Raw genomic sequence first — 17,255 nt, 5'->3', positions numbered from 1 at the left:
ATTCGTGCTGTGAACTTATATTTTGTCCTTTTTTAAAATCAGATTACTCTATAATATACACATAATTCTGTTTTGTTATTAGCCATGGGGAAAAAATCAATAAATCCAGTGCAATCTGCACAAAATTAGAGTTTATCAACATGTAGACACTATCTAATTTCATGGCTGGAATTGCTCTAACATTATCTCATTTGGCAATGTCCTCATGGATGAATCTATTTCATAAATTAAGGCAATTTGAAGTCAGGCTTGAGTAAGACTACTTTGACCTCGTGATATTGGGCCTTAGATTTCTCTAATTTGAATGGGATGCATTTAAGAAAATAGTCATATTTTTCTAACTGTTTTAGTGTCTTTAATTTTATATTATGTAAATTACATATGGCTGCAGCTATTAGAGGAGACAATTTAAAAGCTGGATGGCCCACTTACTTGAATCCTTAGCACTTAAAACATTTCTGCAAATAATAATACTGCCTTGCACATCCAAAAAGAATTTTGCTTTCCAACTATTTTCACACCTATCATTTGTTTATACTTTGTATATTCTTGAAAGAGAGATGGGTCACAAGGGTACTACCTCTATCTCATTATAGAGAAGACTGATCTCCAGTGAGATTAAATGATATTTGAAGGTCCCACATCTAGAGCCCTATCTTTCAGTTCTCCAAATGAAAACCTCACCAGCTCCACAGAATCAATGTAAATTTAATATGGCATTCCTTAGCCTGGCAAGTAGCGTTTGGTAGAACTGTGGAGTTTTTCTCCAAATATTTCATGGACCCATCCACTCCTCTCCATCTCTATTGTCACCTTGATTGATGTTCTCCATACTTCAACAGGCGCAAAGTTGGTCTTCCTTCTTCCATTCATGAGTTTTAAAAAATGAGCTTTTTGTATGTAAATCACATGCCAAAAGCCTCCTCAATAAAAGCTAAGTGACTTTCTCATGGTCACACAACTAGTCAAATGCATAGCCTGGAAAAAACCCATCTCTTCTGACTATTAGATTCCTGAATGAAAATATAAACTTCTGAAAGGTATATACTATGATGCATCACTGCAGAAACTAGCAAAGTATCTTAAGCATAATAGGTTCATCAGTAAATACTTTGATTAAATACCACCATAAGACCTTGATTAAATCAAGGTCAAGACTGAGACTAGCATCTTATTAAATCATCAATGCCTTGCCCTAGTGATATTGTGGTTATTATGAGATCAGCAAATATTAAAATATCTACAGGCTACATTTTGAGTTGCTTTCCCAGGTGCAGTTTTAAACTTGCAATCACAGGGGCAGCTTCTTAATGCAATTTCTATTTATATAATTTCCTAGTATATTTAGGCAAACCTCTTTGAATAGAGACATTGTGAATGTATAGAAGTGAAAGCAGACTTTTAGCTTTAACATTACTTCATTGATGTTCTAAGGCCGAAAAACCCCTTCAGCAATAAGGGTCCTCAGCTAGATAAGCCACTGTGTCACAGAAGGCCCCCAAACTGATCTTCCTCCATACCAGCCAGCTTCTGCCAGGCAATTCAAGAAGACAGTGCTTAAAAGGACTTGCAAGTTTGACAAAAAAAGTTGGAGAAATTGATTGGTATTTAGAGTTTAGTGGTCTCCTCTGGGTATTCCTGGATTTCTGTGACTGATTTTGATGAAGTGCTTTTATTTGTCTCCCTACCCAGAGACTGCAGATGAATTTGCAACAGAGCAGCATGCCTCCTGTTTAGCTTTGTCAGGCACCACTTAGACATGTTATAATTTATTTTCCAGGAAAAATATTTCTCATGAGGGCTTCTGGCTAACACAGTTATAAAAGCAGCTGGCTACCGTTCAGCCTGTTGTCTGCTGGCAGCTGGGCTTCCCTATACAGGCTGAAAAGAAACATAACTGGAGGGGAAAGTTGTGGAATATGGGGGCCGGGACCAAACACCCTACTTATGTAGGCCTGAGTCTCCTCTTCCTGACTGCTCTGGGTGTTTAACAACTTTGTAAGCATCCTATTAAGTCTGGCAGGGAGTGCTGTTATTTCTTGTGTGTGTGTGTGTGTGTGTGTGTGTGTGTGTGTGTCTGTATAGTGGAGTCGTATCTTAAACAGGCTTTGGCTTGTTTTTGTCATTATGCAGACTAGATACTGCCCTTGAAAATACATTAACTCACCCAGCTAAATTTTTTCTAACATAGAACTTTCCAGATAGAGCTTCAGATAATTACTTTTAGAGCAACATATTTTAAAAAGCTTCAACACTGAATTCACACACTTTGTGAGGAAATGTTCATATTATTAGAGGTACGGAGAAACTGAGATGAACTGATATTAATGTTCCTTGATATACCCTCACTCTGAGGCACATGCTGCCTCAGTGAAATAGTCAGCAAAATTCCTAAAGGATTTAACTTATTTTTTTCTTTTTGACTAGTGCAGAAACCATGTATCATCAAGTCTCAGACATTGTCAATTATAATACAGTGTTTCTTATGTACCACTGAGAAGTTAAAACTTCTGCCACATAAATAATATCGTGTTTTTTATCACGTTGAATTTGTCACTTTTAATTGAAAGAACTCTTTTAGATTAATCCGCACTTAGATTTTTATCATAGCACTCTTATACACAAAAAGGAAAATTTAATGTAAACAATCGTTTTAAGAAATTCTTAAAATTTCTTCACCCCGTATCCAATTATTCTGAATCGTTCTTCAACTCTGAGCCATCAGTGGCTGAATTTTCTTACAGGGTATCATCCTGTGCCACCAAATTCACTGGTAATGAAATATTTTCTTAAAAGTGCCCCCCACTCCCCACCAGTATTGCCTCCAGGAATTTTTTCCAAATTTGCTGACACCTATTATGTAAAAATTGATGCTTCTGTTTTCTTACTTGTACCTGAAGGTGTCAACAGAAAATTCTCAGATAACAACTAGGTCTTACATTATTTCTTCATTTTATCTTCAAATGGCTTATTCACTGAAACGTCAACAGTTGTCCAGTCATGCCTCCAGAAAAAAACAAGCAAAGTCTATGAACGCACAGGCAATAAAAATTATATCCTGATTTCAAGATATCATTGATCATGATGGGGGTTAAGGGTAGGCTGCCCCAAAATATGCCAAAGTGGCATATTGATTATTTTGAATTAAAGTTACTTAGGGAACAGCCAGTGCAAGAAGGACACTCTGACCCTCCACTCTGTCACCCTGAAAGCAGGAAATAAATCTCCCAGGTACCATCCCTGTACTAGGAGGTAGAGAGACATCCTTATCACCAGATATAGGGAGTTCAGGGTCGAGAAGACTGTGTAAATAAACTCTGCATATTTTGTTCCCTAACTAGTACACAAGCCTAAGTTTCTTTGTCTTGTCAGTGCTCACAAATTTATTGTTTCTTTGTGTAACAGGTATATAAACAACCTGCTTTTGTTGCTTCTTGGGTCCTAAATCTGTGAGACCTCTGTACGTATTAAATTAAATTTTTCCCTGTTAATCTATCTTGTATCAATTTAATTATTAGATCAGTCAAAAGAACCAAGAGGTTTAGGGGAAAAATTTCCCCTGCCAACAACTGTAGGGTATATCCATATTTTCAAGATGTTAAAATATGGAAAATATGTATCTTAGATTTAAAAATATATGTAGAGGATGAATAGGCTGTGTGTATATGGCAATTCCACTGTGAGAAACAATGTAGAGAAATTTCAGAGGGAAGAAGCTTATAATAGTTTGGAGTTGATCACTGTCATCATCAGAATCACCCAGGGACCTAAAAATATGGGCAATCCAACCATCTAGGAAGTAAGGACAGGGCATCAACATTTTTAATAACCAGCCCTGGGATTCTGATGTAGTCAGATTAGGGGAACACTTCTGTGGAAAGCCCGGGGTTCACTGGCTGTGTCTTGATGGCCATCACACACTTTACACAGAATGATCAGATAGCCAGGTTTTCCTGGGATGGTCCTGGTCTATGCCTCTTGTCTTACCATGATTGTTATCAGCATACACTTTTACTCTTAACAGTGTCCAATTTGGGGGTATTTTATAAGGTCTTCTAATTTTATGTTAATGGGAAAAAGATGTATGATCACAACTAGAAGAAACTGTTTATGTGACCTTGCTGTGAAATGTAAACAGACTCTTTGTTTAACGGCAGTTGAAACCCCACCGGTGAATTCACTATCAGGCCACTGGCTAAGAGTCCATGTTCTGAGAATTTGTCATCAAGAAAGGAAACAAAACAAAAACAAACAAACAAAAACCTCTTAAGATAAATAATCTTTGCTTTGAAGACTATAAGGCCCAAACAAATCAGGACCATCTCTAACACAGCTAACTCTAGAATTACATTTGGGGAGTGTGTGGGATTTTTGACTGTGCACCTTTCACTGTTCTCATATTTATTGTTCAGAGGCTAAAATCACACCACCAGAAGTGACAGTCTCCTGTCAGATTGTGTCTGTCATTGCACGGAGGCCACTTTGGGGACTTTTCTAGATGATATGTTGAGTTATCGCCTTTGGTATGGCATTCATAGTGAAATCTTCCAGCAGAGCCTCTTCCCTGATCTCAGTTTAACATTAAAATGGCACAAGAGCAAACCTTCACCTCAAAGACAGCATCAGTTCATTCCATGGAAATGAAGGGACAATTTTTAGTAAGAGCACTATCTGTACAGAGAGGAAGTAAGTTCTTTCCAACTGAATCAAAAGAGCTAAAGAGATGTAAGTTTCAGAATATCTGTGGGTCAGTTCAGAAGAACTATTCAGGAGAATTACAGAATTTCTGTACTTGTGAATTACGTGATGAAACAGAGTTTGTGAACAAATTGTCATTTAATACTAGATATCATTTAAACTCTATTAGACAATTATTTTGGAAATACATGAAAGCAATTTCTGCTTAGATGAGGGTGATAACTGTTTTAACCATACAAATCATTTGGTAACCCACATGTTGTGCATTAGAGAATAATGAAATATTAAAAGCGCTTGTTCTGTGTCTGCCTCCTTTGGCTGACATAGGACTAGTGGTTGAAAGTTATGAGTAAATAGATTTTGGATCCGTATGATGATGGAATTTCTGGCATTTATAACTTGTCAGAGTTGTTAGAATAATTTTCTTGTTTGGAGGTGAGGTCCCCATCTTTGGAGGAATTTGATCTAGAACAAAATTCTTAAAAGTGTGACGTGTGTACATCAGCTGCTATGGTCTGAATATGGCGTGCCACCCAAAATTCATATGTTGAAATCCTAAGCCCCAAAGATTATGGTATTAGGAGGTGGAGCATTGGGGAGGTACTTAGGTCATGAGAGCGGAATCATCATGAATGAGATTAGTGTTTTTATAGAAAAGACCTCACAGAGATCCCTAGACCTTCCACCATGTAAAGACACTGCATAACGGTGCTGGCTATGGACAAGGAAGGAGGCCTTCACCAGAGTGTGACCATGCTGGTGCCTCGATCTTGGACTTCCCAGCTTCCAGAACTTGTGAGAAACAGATATCTGTTGTTTATAAGCCACCCAGCCCATGGTATTTTGTTATACAATCTGATCAGACTAAGACACCACAAGATGTGCAAACATTTGCTGGTGAGTACAAAGAAAATATTAGAGAATATAATACAAAAATCTTTTAAAGGTTTTAGTAATATCGAATATGTGGAATGACTCTGGTCTTTCATCAGGTCTGCAGGGCAGACCATAGGGTTTGATGTACTGTGATGCTATCCTGAGGGAAGTGTAAAGTTCTACAGGAGACTGGTGGAAACACCCTCACTCTTTTGTTCATTTTCCTCATATTGAAACACAGATGTTTATGTGAGCCATGCTAAATGAATTTATGAACTATGTTCTAAAGTTCTGAACAAAGTAACTTCCCTAAACTGATGGTATAGTTTTAAAAGATCACTGCACATAAACCACAAATTTAAGACAATACTAATAATCTAAGCCCAAGTAGGCAAAAAAACATGGGTAAGCCAACACTCGGTCTACTGTTCATTAACAACACACTTTTCCTTAAAAACAATACTAGGTTTAAAAAAATCATCAGGTCTAATAAGAAATTGGTGAAAATTTTGGAATTTTCCAGGGGTCATTGGAAATATAGATGAAATTTGCTTCATCAGTGTTTATGTTGTCTTGAGATATGAGTATTAATGTTAAAATAAAGCCATCACAATTAGCAAGATTTTTTTTTTTTTTTTTTTGCGGTACGCGGGTCTCTCACTGTTGTGGTCTCTCCCGTTGCAGAGCACAGGCTCCGGAAGCGCAGGCTCAGCGGCCATGGCTCACAGGCCCAGCCGCTCCGCGGCATGTGGGATCCTCCCGGACCAGGGCACGAACCCGTGTCCCCTGCATCGGCAGGCGGACTCTCAACCACGGCACCACCAGGGAAGCCCAGCAAGATATTTTTAAAGTAAGCATTCAGAGTCTCCTCTGAAGTCTTTTCCTTATGAAAGACAAAAATTTTCCCTTTGAGGAAACATTCGTTTTTCCTGACACAGTAAAAATGACTGAGATATTTTGTGGCAAATGATTTGGCAACAAATTAAAATGCATTATTTTGTTTGCAAATAGTGTCGTCACATGCATTGAAAATGTTGCTGAAACTATGAAGAAATACATATTAGGACAAACTAAGTCATTTTTGTTATACAGCTGAATAAATAAAATACATTTTTCCAGCCTTTTTTTTGGTTTACATATACATTTGCTAGCTAGCATTTCACATATAAAAATAACAACTAAAGCAGCTAGAAAAGAAACAATGTATCCAAAAAGTATGTCCTCAACAGTAGTAAGTGAAGGGGAAAAAAGCTTTAAGTAGGGAAGAAAAATTTTAACTGCAAGGACAACCACTAATGGAGCAGTTTATCAGACTGGAATTGAGAGCAAGATAGACAGAAAAAGAGAGCTACTGTGGAGTAAAGCTGAAAAGCTATCACTACACTTGGAAATCCATTCAATGAGTCTTAGCAGGGAAGCTATTAAAGCAAATAAGTTGAAATTAGAATAATAACAGGTGCTACAGACAGTTCAAGGAGGATAACAATAACAATAACAAAGACATACTTTGAATGACAGAGAAGCTATGAGAATCTTTTGTATTAAGTGAGGTTCACTGGTCAGCTCACTGTAAAAATAAATAAATGAATAAATAGGTAAATCAAATGCAGAGTGAAAAAAAGTATTCACCTTTTTTTAAAAAAACAGCTATTAAAAGAGACAAGGGCTTCCCTGGTGGTGCAGTGGTTGAGAATCTGCCTGCCAGTGCAGGGGACACGGGTTCGAGCCCTGGTCTGGAAAGATCCCACATGCCGCGGAGCAACTGGACCAGTGAGCCACAAATACTGAGCCTGCATGTATGGAGTCTGTGCTCCTCAACAAGAGAGGCCCATGCACCGCGATGAAGAGTGGCCCCCGCTCACCGCAACTAGAGAAAGCCCTCGCACAGAAACGAAGACCCAACACAGCCAAAAATAAATAAATAAATATATATATATATATATATTTTTTTAAAGAGAGAAAACCATTTTTTTTAATGATGGCTGGCTGTCAAAACTATGCAGCTTATAAAATAATTTTGAAAAATGACCACTTAATCTTTCCCTTTGAGTCACTTTCTGCTTTAACAGGGAGTGAGAAAATCACCATTATTAAAAAAACGTATACAAGGAAAAAGTATTTAGAAAACGAATGCTTGGAAGTGTTTTGATCATTTTGTGATTTTGTTACCAAATAAACTTTCATATGTGCACACTAAAAATGGAAACAGAATTTTCTAATCTACGCTCAAGAAAAAGTTTCAGCATATCTTGAACCCATGTGTTAAAATACACTGAATTATAAGCCTTTCCAATTTGTTTGAGAAAAACTGAGCTATATAACCAAACATAGAAATGTTACAGATAAAAATTCAATAAAAATCGTTCCATAATTAGTAGATGTGATTAAAAAGTATGCATCATGATTGAGTAATATAGTAAACAAAACAAATCATGTACTTCTCCTTATACCTGTGTACTATTGAGAGTTACTATCTTTCAGTCACAAAAGTCATTAATATCACCTATAAAAATAAACTGAACTTAAAATCCAGATATTTGGTCACTGTAACATGGAGACTATATTCAGATTTTCAAAATATTTTTTAAAAAATCAATCATGTTATATTCAGTAAGAAGGTATTAATATTTTTACTGTGATAAAATAGTTTTTACACTTAATAAAAATATGTTTAAATATTTTTTAAATATTTTTCATCTTTTTTCTTATTCTTAAATATAATTTAGTTTATGTTTATTATTTTAGTTCAGTAGCCTATACAATTGACACATTAGGAAATATATCTGACTATTAAATGCAAATTTCCTTATTGTCTTAAAGGTTTTTAGGCTTAGACTCAAAAAAACAGAAAAAAATAGATTCCAGATCAGATATCTACGCAAGATATGCTAAGAAATAAAGAAACCAGACTAGCAGCCATGGGCTCATTACTTAGGTGAAGAATGTATGAGGGGAAGGTAGGAAATCCATCAAGCAGACTGTAGAGAATTCTTTTAAGGAGGGACATATTGGAAGACTAGGGCATCTTCTCTGCCTTCCTCCATGTCCTTCTCTAATCAAACAGAAGGACTTCAAGGAACCACACTCAGAGATTATGAGATTCCTCTAGACTTTGAAGAATATAGGGGCTCAGGTCAGAAAAATTCTATAAGAGTGAGGCTGGCTAGAGAGACATATGGTAGCAGAATGAAGATAGTATTCTCTTATAGGAATGAGTCACATTCCCACCATGGTAGACAAGACGTTTTGTCCCTCATGTCTTTGTTAGGGAGTCTTAAAATGGGCTTTACTCAAATGGGTTTCATGTAACTGTGAAGACTCTACTGGAAAGTAGGCACTGAGGGGAGGTCTAAGCAGACAGAGGGAGCACTGCCTTTATCAGCAAACTATACTTACAGAACCCTAGATGTGGTAAGCTCCAGGGAACCTGCAAAAGTACTCCAAAAGACAAAAGATTCCATAATGTAGAAGTATTCTTCATCCAGAGAACCCTGGTAAAACTTACAATTATCTCATGCAACACTCTGTCTGCCCTAATTTCACTTTGCTCTTCTGCCCATCCCTGGAGGACCAAGAATCAACATAGTAGAGGAAGATGTGAAGAAGAATAAGTTGGGGGAAGAGGAGAGAAATTAAGGGTGCCCCCAGTCGCTTTTCCCATTCTCACCGTTAGCTCAGCCAGCTCGCTGCAGACTTTGAGTATAAGTTGGCCCAACCCGGTATAGAGGAAATTTAAGTTGGATGAGTATTAACACTATGAAACTATGATCTGGACTTTTTTTTTCCACCAAGCGATGCTATTGGTTTAAGATGAGATGCCTTTGAGGTAATAAAGCTGTCTGGAGATAGCCTCAGCGACCAGAGGGCAGACAGAAGAAGCAAGAAGAACTACAATCCTGCAGCCTGTGTAACAAAAACCACATTCACAGAAAGATAGACAAGATGAAAAGGCAGAGGGCTATGTACCAGATGAAGGAACAAGATAAAACCCCCAAAAAACAACTAAATGAAATGGACATAGGCAATCTTCCAGAAAAAGAATTCAGAATAACAATAGTGAAGATGATCCAGGACCTCGGAAGAAGAATGGAGGCAAAGATTGAGAAGATGCAAGAAATATTTAACAAAGATCTAGAAGAATTAAAGAACAAACAGAGATAAACAATACAATAACTGAAATGAAAAATACACTAGAAGGAATCAATAGCAGAATAACTGAGGCAGAAGAATGGATAAGTGACCTGGAAGACAGAATGGTGGAATTCACTGCTGTGGAACAGAATAAAGAAAAAAGAATGAAAAGAAATGAAGACAGCCTAAGAGACCTCCAGGACAACATTAAACACAACATTCACATTACAGGGGTCCCAGAAGGAGAAGAGAGAGAGAAACGACCCGAGAAAATATTTGAAGAGATTATAGTCAAAAACTTCCCTAACATGGGAAAGGAAATAGCCACCCAAGTCCAGGAATTGCTGAGACTCCCATATAGGATAAACCCAAGGAGAAACATGCCGAGACACATAGTAATCAAATGGGCAAAAATTAAAAACAAAGAAAAATTATTGAAAGCAGCAAGGGAAAAATGACAAATAACATAAAAGGGAACTCCCATAAGGTTAACAGCTGATTTCTCAGCAGAAACTCTACAAGCCAGAAGGGAGTGGCATGATATACTTAAAGTGATGAAAGGGAAGAAACTACAACCAAAATTATTCTACCCAGCAAGGACCTCATTCAGATTCGATGGAGAAATCAAAAGCTTTACAGATGAACAAAAGCTAAGAGAATTCAGCACCACCAAACCAGCTCTACAACAGATGCTAAAGGAAATTCTCTAAGTGGGAAACACAAGAGAAGAAAAGGATCTACAAAACCAAACCCAAAACAATTAAGAAAATGGGCATAGGAACATACATATCGATAATTACCTTAAACTTGAATGGAATAAATGCTCCAACCAAAAGACACAGGCTTGCTGAATGGATACAAAAACAAGACCCATATATATGCTGTCTACAAGAGATCCACTTCAGACCTTGAGACACATACAGACTGAAAGTGAGGGGATGGAAACAGATATTCCATGCAAATGGAAATCAAAAGAAAGCTGGAGTAGCAATACTCATATCAGATAAAATAGACTTTAAAATAAAGAATGTTACAAGAGACAAGGAAGGACACTACATAATGATCAAGGGATCAATCCAAGAAGAAGATATAACAATTATAAATATATATGCACCCAACATAGGAGCACCTTAGTACATAAGGCAACTGCTAACAGTTCTAAAACAGTAACACAATAATAGGGGGGACTTTAACACCTCACTTACACCAATGGACAGATCATCCAAACAGAAAATTAATAAGGAAACACAAGCTTTAAATGACACAATAGATCAGATAGATTTAATTGATATTTATAGGACATTCCATCCAAAAACAGCAGATTACACTTTCTTCCTAAGTGCACATGGAACATTCTCCAGGATATATCACATCTTGGGTCACAAATCAAGCCTCAGTAAATTTAAGAGAATTGAAATCATATCAAGCACCTTTTCTGACCACAATGCTATGAGATTAGAAATCAATTACAGGGAAAAAAACGTAAAAAACACAGACACATGGAGGCTAAAGAATACATTACTAAATAACCAAGAGATCACTGAAGAAATCAAAGAGGAAATCAAAAAATACCTAGAGACAAATGACAATGAAAACACGATGATCCAAAACCTATGGGGTGCAGCAAAAGCAGTTCTAAGAGGGAAGTTTATAGCTACCTACCTCAAGAAACAAGAAAAATCTCAAATAAACAATCTAACTTTATACCTAAAGGAACTAGAGAAAGAAGAACAAAGAAAGCCCAAAGTTAGCAGAAGGAAAGAAATCATAAAGATCAGAGCAGAAATAAATGAAATAGAAACAAAGAAAACAATAGCAAAGATCAATAAAACTAAAAGCTGCTTCTTTGAGAAGATAAACAAAATTGATAAACCATTAGCCAGACTCAACAAGAAAAAGAGGGAGAGGACTCAAATCAATAAAATTAGAAGTGAAAAAGGAGAAGTTACAACAGACACCGCAGAAATACAAAGCATCCTAAGAGACTACTACAAGCAACTCTATGCCAATAAAATGGACAACCTGGAAGAAATGGACAAATTCTTAGAAAGGTATAACCTTCCAAGACTGAACCAGGGAGAAACAGAAAATATGAACAGACCAATCACAAGTAATGAAATTGAAACTGTGATTTAAAATCTTCCAACAAACAAAAGCTCAGTGCCAGATGGCTTCACCAGCGGTCTTGATGGCCTAGATGTTTGCCTCCTCTTGGAACTTTCCAGTATTTTTCTTATAGCGCATCTGCTTGTTGCCAAACCAGTTGGGGACCTGAGAGGCAGTGATCCCACACTTCTTGGCAAGCTCCTCCTTAGCCTCGTCACTAGGATATGAGTTACTCAGGTGGGAGTAGAAACACTCATTCGGGACCTCAGTGGCCTGTTTGCTGAAGTTACGGTTTTTTCGTCTGGCATCCAGGAACCGGAATGCAGGATCATGGCCGCCTTGCAGGGGCTCTGCTTGAGTTGCCTCTGGATGGCGCTGAACTTCCGGTGGATGACGCTCACCATGTGCTCCGTCTCCTTGCGTGCTATGAACTGCGTGCGGCTTTGCTCCCTCAGCAGTTTCAGGACATGGGCTGTGAACTTGCTTTGTGCCTTCTCATACTTCTCCAGCTCCGAGTGGTACATGTGGCGGACCTGGGCAAGTTTGCTGCGATATTCCAAGTGTTCGATGGGGTTGTTAGGGGACACACCTCCCCAGGAGGCTGCAGTGGTGGCAGCTGCTGACCCTGAGCCATCCCCTTTCTCGGGGTCAGCCACACCCTCTGCCAGAAGCATGGTGTCCAAGTGCATCAGCTGTAGGTCCACAGGCTCTTCCTCTTGGGAGTTTCGAATGCTGAGGGCGGTTTTCTCCTCGATTTCACGAAGGACGTTAATGAGAGCAGGCTTCATTTGGTGGCAGTTTAGGACGTGTTTCTTGGCCTGGGCCTCGCTCGTCCAGGCTCTGGTCGGTGATGGTCCCTACCTGCTGCAGAATGTCCCCGTGACCTCCCCACACCCCGCTACCCCCACCAGGGTCTCCGCCGCCCAGAGGTTCGCCAGGATCCTCAGGCTCCCCACCCACCAATCCAAGCCCCCACCCCCGACCCCACCTGGTTACTTCCCTCCCAAACTCGCTGGGTGTGCTGCTTCCCCCGTCCCAATCCCTGCCCATCTCCCCCGCTCCTGGCTCTCCCCGGGGTTCATCCTGGCCCTGAAGGGAGATCTGGGGTACCGCTGGGCACCCCACAGGAGACCCCGGCCCCCGGCTGCAGAGAAAATGGAGTCAGAGAGAGAAAGGACGCCCAAGCGCAGCTGTGTGTGGACTGGGCATTTTTAATGACGACGTTTGTCGAAACCTTGGAAATTACTGGGAAAGCTTTGAGGACCAACCTGAAATTTCAGGTCAGAGAATATAGTGGGAATGAAGAATAAAGCTGCTTTCTTTGTACCCTATCAAATCCACCTCATTTCTTATACTTATTCTACTTTATTTTTAGCATTAATTTCTATATAAAATCCAAGAAGTCTCATTTTATTCATACAAAGTATATATCCTTTAAGATGGGTTTTATCACTCACTCCAAACCCATCACCAATAATAAACCCAAAACAGATGACAGGGAAGATGTTCTCTACCTCAATTTCAGATCTAACAACCACCTAGTCACCTACATAAAGCATCTAGGAGACAGGGCTGCCTCTTTCCTCTCCTTCATTCTTTACATCTAGCCAGTCAACAAATGTGGTTAGGTATCTACAATCTGTACCTTTCATCTTATTCCTATTACAATTCAGTATCTCAAAATTTCTCCCATGAATCTCTGCAGTCAACCCTAAAACTTTCTTGATCAATTTCACTCTTTCCAGGGCCTTGCAAATCATCTCTCTAAATCATAAATCAAAAATGTCTTTCTTCTTTGTAAAGAATATTGATGACTGGTAGAGGGGCCACACCATTCTTCTGTTTCCACAGGAAATTAGAACATTTTGTGAGTGAAAGGGGCACAGTTACTAATTGCTCTGGAACAATAGGCAGACTAGGATGTCCAAGACAAACTACCATGTTTGGGCACTACACCCATTAACTAGAAAATAAAAGCTAATACATATAAGGTGACAAGTAAGTTCCTTGGTTATTTAACTCTTGCCTACCTCTCCAGCAAGGTCTCTCACCACTCCCTTAATTTACATTCTTAAACCAGAATGGTCTACTCTGCTGTCCAGATGAATACTACTTACTCTTTAAGGTTAAGTTCAGATGCCATTCCCTCTAGGGAACTTCTTATTTCTTCAGTCTGGTTTAGCTGCCTCTACCAGGAACTTTCACATTCCCTGTGCATGTGGCTCTAACTTTAGTTTAAAGAGGGTTTATTGTTTTGCTTTTTAATATGCATTTTTTGAAGTTTATAAAATGATATTTAAAATTTTATTACCTATTATTTTAAATTTTTATTTATTACACAGAAAAGTTGGAAAAATTTCTTAACATCTAACCTCATTAGTTTGTTTATTTCTAAAATGGGTATAATAAGAGTATGTACATCTTAAAGTTGTGAGCTTGTAATATATGTAAATGGATTTGTATACCACTTTGAACTGTTGTTATTTAATAATATCTGTAATTATCTCAATCATTATTGAAAGCATTATTATTACTATAAAATAAAATTTACATAAATTTGCAAGATCAGACCTACTCAGTGTTGCAGGGGACTAAATTTTTCGCTCTACCTCAATTTTATTGAGGAACACTGGGAAAAATTCATCAGAAAAACAAAAACTAAAGTTCAAAGGAAATCCTTATTTTCTTTTCAATGACTTTCATGTGGATAATATATGGTTTGATCAGCATATATTTTACTTAAAAAATGTACCTCTTAAGTTCCATCCGTGAAACAGTGTGGAGATTTTAAAACATGTCCCTGAATGCCTCCCATTAAAAGTGAGGTCTTTTTCTCCTCTCCTTGAATCTCTCGATTGCCCTGGGTCTGCTTTGATCGATATGGTACAGTGGCAGTGACCCTATGTAATTTCTGAGGCTAAGTGACAAATGTCCATGCACCTGCTGTTTTGTTTGTGAGAACACCTGTTCTTGTTGCAAGTAAGAAGTTTGACTACCTCAAGATAGCCATGGTGAGAGAAGCCCAGGGCACATGGAGAGGCTCCATGAAGGCTGCCAGTAGGCCCAGCTGTGCGCAGCCTTTCAATCTTCCCAGTCCAAGCCTCGGAAATGTGAGTTTAAAAACCTCCCCATGATTCTAGCCTTCAGTCATTTGAATCTCCCCAGCTGAGGTCTCAGACATCATATGGCAAAGACAGGCCATTCTCACTGTATCTTGTCCAAACCCCTGACGCACAGAATCCATGAGCATAATTAGTTGTTTTTTATGACACTAAATTTTGGAGTGATTTGCACATGGCAATAGACAACTGGAACAAATAGTTTTCAAATAAACATGGTAACTGATTTCAAGGATTTTTCCTCTTACTGGTTTATTTTCCATTTATTGTGTGCTTTTCCAGTTTAGTGTTGTAGTGTAGTGAGAACCAATCAGATATATGTTAGTAGAGTCTCTGTAATGCTAAATATAAAACTTAAATTCATAGGATTTGGGGGTTAAAAAGATGTCACTCTAGCAGCTTAAAATGAAAACTATCGGTTTCAATCATATAACTCATATTTAGTTAATGCATTATAGTTTACAATACACCACAATGTTTCCCCCATTTAATCTTTTTATTCCTGTTAAGCTTGAATTATAATGTTCATTTCACAAGTGAAAACACTGAGGATCTCAGAAAATACATAATGGACCTAGGGTGTATGGTAGAAGCCATACCCTATGTCAGGATTTAAACTCAGGGCTTCTGCTTCCAAACCTCACTTTTCTTTTACTGCTCACTTTTTTAAATTGGTGAAACTATGCAAAATGACTGAAAGTTTCCTGCTTCCTAAGTGATCTCTTTATTTCTAATTTTGCATGTTAAGAAATTACAATTCCACAGATCAGCCAGAAGGATCTTTCTAAAGGTACTTTTTTGTATCCTCCCCTGCTTAAAATCTTCTCTAGTCCTCCTATTACACGTGATATAAAAGGCCCTTCACAATCTTTCTCCCACTTCCCTTTTAATCCCAACATTAACATTACTAGCGTGTAGTTCATCTTTCATTTGATGCTTCTGGTGAAAGAGACACCCCTCATTCACTTAGAAATTTCATTGATTCATTCATCTGTCCCTTCACTCCACACATATTTGGTGCATGCCTTCTGTTTATGCCAGGCCCTGGGGATACCAAACATTTGTCATGTTTCTTGCCCTCAGAGTTTTTCAGTCTTTAGTACAAGAAAAGCAAACACAAGTTTACTACAACCTGTAGGCCTTCATATTTGTGATGCAAAGAAAGACGAGGCATTGAAATATTAAAGAGGACGCCCAACACAGCCTGGGTTGATGGGGAAGGGGCGATACCGAGAAGGTTTCCTAATAGAGATGATTCAGGCAGAATGGAGCAATACACCACGTTCTAAGACAGGGAGATGGGGAGAAAGAAACTTGTACGTGGTATTAGAGCTCCATGATTGAGTTAGGGGAAAGAAAGTTTTAAGGTAGGAGTCTGATGACCCATGAGACTGAGACAGAAAGAATGCTAGAGAAGTAGATAGAAGGCAAATCAGTGAGGGGTTTTACACTTAGCTACCACTCGTGTGCAACAAACAAATTAACATCATTATGATGAAGTATTTTGTCATACTGAGGGTAAATTTTCACACTGATTACGTCTTCTTTCTGGGCCTTAACGTGTTCCTCTGGAAAGTCTGAGAGCTGGACTGCAGTGGTTTTACATTTTTTTATCTCAGAGAATTACTTCTGCACATGGGAATACAACAAATAAAAATAGAGCTGGTATGGTTGAACCTGGCATGAGAAATCCAGACCATCTTCCTCCATCATACCCACTGGAATAGCCCTAAAGAATATCTTCATCCTCCCTGTTTTAGTAATCCAAAAAGTACGCTTTTCAATCTATTGAACTAGATGATCTCTAGTCTCTAATTTACTTTGAATGTTACTGTACCAAGGTTCTGTTTTTCTCAGTCATTTTTCTTTCTACTAAAAATGTGATGGTGTTTCACAATTCCGTATGTAAACTTTATAAGTTCCTAACTGACTGGGAAAACAAAGTCAGTTAAACAGTGGCACCAAACACTGTGATAAGAGAAAACTCAACTATTTCAATTGGCCTTGCTGCATAGAACCACTATAGAATTTAGAAGCTAAGACAACAATAATTAGCTACTTCTCTCAATTCTATTTGTTGACTGGACAGTTCACCTGCATATTTCACCTGAGCTTACTCAGCTCCCAGGATTCAGCTAGGGGTCAGCGAGGCTAGAAGACCCAAGAGACCTCATTCACATGTTCACCAGTTGCTGTGGGCTGTCACTGGGGCCCTCTTCTCCACCTGCCTCTCCTCCTCCATAAGCTAGTCTAGCTTCTTTGCATGGCGACCTCAGAACCACATTCCAAGGTCTCTTAAAACCTAGCCTCAAAAGTCAAATACCA

At 38.4% G+C, this 17,255-nt stretch overlaps 1 pseudogene; it reads right to left on the bottom strand.

Annotated features, from left to right (window-relative positions):
• Positions 1-7,418: 7,418 nt before the first annotated feature.
• On the bottom strand, positions 7,419-13,954 carry LOC115844289 (pre-B-cell leukemia transcription factor 2 pseudogene; annotated as a pseudogene).
• Positions 13,955-17,255: the final 3,301 nt, after the last annotated feature.

This window comes from Globicephala melas, chromosome 3 (genome assembly GCF_963455315.2).
Source record: "Globicephala melas chromosome 3, mGloMel1.2, whole genome shotgun sequence".
NCBI classification, from domain to species: domain Eukaryota; kingdom Metazoa; phylum Chordata; class Mammalia; order Artiodactyla; family Delphinidae; genus Globicephala; species Globicephala melas.
Note: the sequence above shows the minus strand (reverse complement) of the source record. Positions and strands in the feature narration are given on the sequence as shown.